This window comes from Cavia porcellus, unplaced genomic scaffold, assembly GCF_034190915.1.
Source record: "Cavia porcellus strain 051 isolate PalLab524CR breed Dunkin Hartley unplaced genomic scaffold, mCavPor4.1 scaffold_17, whole genome shotgun sequence".
Taxonomy (NCBI): Eukaryota; Metazoa; Chordata; class Mammalia; order Rodentia; family Caviidae; genus Cavia; species Cavia porcellus.
The window spans coordinates 53,970,957-53,974,646 of record NW_026947500.1 but is presented as its reverse complement, the minus strand read 5'-3'; the positions used below and the strand labels follow the sequence as shown (position 1 = coordinate 53,974,646).

General features: G+C 39.6%; 1 pseudogene; it reads right to left on the bottom strand.

Moving 5' to 3' along the window:
* Positions 1–347: 347 nt before the first annotated feature.
* LOC100714365 (olfactory receptor 5B2-like) lies at positions 348–3,233 on the bottom strand (annotated as a pseudogene).
* Between the last annotated feature and the right edge of the window lie 457 nt (positions 3,234–3,690).

Sequence of the window (3,690 nt, the reverse complement as noted above, 5' to 3'; positions counted from 1 at the left end):
GCACAGTAATCTGCTATAGTCCAAGGTTCTGGAAGAAGGGGTTGGAGCCACCAAAGATCAATTGCTATACCTGGTTCAGGAGGTGGGGGATTTCACCAAACAATGGGCCTGTAGTGGTGATCCGGGGTGTCCCAGGCATTCCAGGCTGAGGGGTGGGCCCAAGTGGTGGTCCTAGCATCTCAGGCATAAAATATGCCTTTAAAAAGGCAGATTAATTCATTTAGAAGTATGACACTCTTACTGTTAAATTGACTCAAATAATATTCTTTGCCTAAATAAATAACAATTTTACACATGAGTTAAATTTTTAAATTTTATTTTAAAGAAGATAAAACCAAGTGTTGTAATCAGGGGTTGTTAGGAGAATGTTTAGAATCAGGATAAGGGGTCTGTAATATTTTTATGATGGTCAACCAGAGCTAACACAAGAAAATGCTGGAAATATATCCACAACACTAAAGAGATAGAATATGTAGCCAAGGGCCTGAATCCCTCAGCAATGTCCCATATGAGTCCAAATGAAGACCCAGAGCTCATGACAGTGCCTCCCACAAGTCCAACTCGAGGTCTAGAGCCCAGAAAAAGGACTAATGCCAGTCTCTTTTAAGTGCTGGGAAGGCCCAAAGGTCAGCAGTGGGAACAAGAAAGTCTATGCCAGCAGAGTGAAGGAGCTGTGCTGGTAGGCTGAGGGAGCTTATGCTGGAGCTGAGAAGTCACATTCACAACAAAGACCAGGGCTGCCACAGTACCACAGTCATTCTCAGCATAATGGAGGCCCCAAGCTGCTCTCATGATAAGCACAGTTAAGTACATGCCACGAAGCCAGCATGACGAGTTCATTCTAGAGACCAAGCAGCACATGTTTTCCCCTCTGGAGCCTGGAAACAATGCTTAATATCAAAATCAGAGCTTTTCCAGGAGACCCAACATCCCATACAGCAACACATAGGAGAACCCACAATGCCTCAACCCCTCAGTGCCCTAATGCCTAGCTTCTTCTTCTCCATGTCTCTATGTATGCTGGCAACTTTCCTCAGATGGAACATCTACGCTCAGCACCATGGTGGTGTAATCCAGCTGGCATTAAGTTGACCACCAGTTTTTAATCCACAACACCAAGAAAAGTAAAACAGAATAAACCCCATCAAAACAAACCAGTGTACATGATACAGGATTTCAAAACAATATGAAATCAACAATAGTTACCATAATGCTTTTTGTTGTCTTCAAAATAGCTGCAGCTACTTTGAGACATAGTAAAACTCAAGCAGAATATAACATAATAGAACCAATAAAAACAAAACAATGAATGCAATAAAGGACTTCAAAACAAGACAATAATAAATCCAGAATGGCTACCATACTATGTATTGTTGTCTTTGAAATAAATGCCCATGCCATCAGATACAACAAAATAAAAAACAAATGAAACCGAATTAATCCAACAAAACCATAAAAATGATACAAAACAAAATAAGAGGGAATCAGCAATGGCTATCATCGTCAGAAGGAGATCTCCCATAGATGACCCACTGCATACTGTTATCCTCTGAATACTTGATCAAACCACCAGCCCTAGACCTGCAAGATCAGTGAAACACCAAAACATCACAAGCATCAAAATGCATTTCACCTTAAAATCTATCATTGCAGCCTGTGTTTCTCCAGACCAGCTGGTAGTTTATGTGTGTGTGAAGAGGGATGGGGGCCGACTCTTCTTGTTTGCCAGCTTGCCTGCAAGAAGGAGCTGGGGTCTGACTGACCCCTGCTGGTGGTGGCTCATGCATGGTGCTGGTTAGCAGGGAGGGCTTGCTTCTTGGTGAATCCTTGTTCTCTCCTCCCTACATGAATTAAAATTTTAATACCTCAACTAAGTTATATTTTTATCAAAAGTTAGCTACTTTTCATTTATGTCTGGCAAGTTTTCCACTCTAGTTTATGTGTGATCACATAGGTGTATTTGTAAATATTTCCACAGACCCAGGCTTGACCTTTTTTACCTATGCTTATGCACAAGGAAATACATGTAAAATGAGTGAATTAATCAAATGTCTTTAATAAGACTTTTGACATGCAGAAACCAAATAGCTTATGATTTATCTTAACCATTTTGTTCATGTATTATGTCTCTGGAGACATTCCCTTGTTTCTAGAAAAGAAATAATCTTTGAAGCACTAAGTGCAATACTTGAGAAACTTAATTTCTATATGGGCCTTAAAATGAGATTCAGTATATGGAGAAAACCTGACAGTCATAGAATCAAGTTCCTGTGGATCTTCCTATATTAAAAATCTGAATCTTAAAGACAATTTTGCCTGTAAAAGAATGTTTTGGAATGCACTTTTGACCTCCTTGTTCCTCAGGCTGTAGACCAGTGGATTCAACATGGGGATGGCCATGGTGTAGAACGCAGATACCATTTTGTCTGTGTCCATGGAGTGACTGGAGCTGGGCTGTATGTACATAAAGATGCAGTTCCATAGAAAATGGAGACTGAGGTGAGATGGGAAGCACAGGTGGACAGAGCCTTCTGGTATCCTGAAGTTGAGTGCATCTTTAGAATAGTAATAAATATGAATATATAAGATACCAAGATAACTAAAAGCACAGAAAAGACATTGAAGGTTGCTTCATAAAGTAAAACCAGCTCATTAACATGTCTATTGGAGCAAGACAGAGCCATGACTGCTGGAACATCACAGAAAAAGTGATTGACCACATTGGAGTTACAGAAAGAGTGACTGAATGTGTTTCCAACATGGATGGAGGCATTCAGGAAGCCACAGAGATGACAGCCTATGGCCAGGCATGCCCACATGCTTGTGGTCATGGTGGTGTTGTAATGCAAGGGTTTGCACACTGCTATATAGCAGTCATAGGCCATTGAGGGCAGGAGAAAATTTTCCATAGTGACAAAGGCTGCAAAAAAGAACATCTGAGTAGCACAAGCATTGTAGGAAATGGTCTGGTCTTTTGCAAGGAGCCCAGATGCAGCTGTGGGAGCAACAGCTGAAGAATATACAACATCTACTAGAGATAGGTTACTGAGGAAAAAGTACATGGGGCTGTGGAGATGAGAATCTACAAGAGTCAAGACAGTCATTCCCAGGTTGCCAACTATATTGATCAAGTAAATTAAAATGATCACAATGAAGAGCGTGACTCGTAGTTCTGGGGTATGGGTTAGACCTAGGAGGATGAACTCCGTCACTTCTGTCCTGTTCTCCATCAGTATTATGTGGGAGTCAGAAGATTCCCTGCAGCAAAGGGAAGCAAGGAAATCAGGCAATGCCATGTTAATAGATATTTTAGAACAGATATTACCCTGAGTGAAATGTTTATATACCATGTGTAATACTTTATTAGAACAGTAATACATATTTCAAGTTTACCCATATCCAAGCATGAAGCTAACTACAGAACTGACTTCATTAATTCTCTGTAGGGTTACAAACTGTTTAACTGCAAATATCTGCCAACATAGTTTACTCATTTTTTTCAAATTAGGTATACTTTTTCATATGTATAAATATATGTCCAAAATTTTGTCATACATATCCAAAATTTTATATATGCGTTTTATTGAAAAACTAATGATACCTACTGAAGATACTATTATGTTTTATTTTTTACTTCTTTTATTTTAAAGAGGGTAAAACAAGCCATAACAAAACAGAACAAAGCAGCTC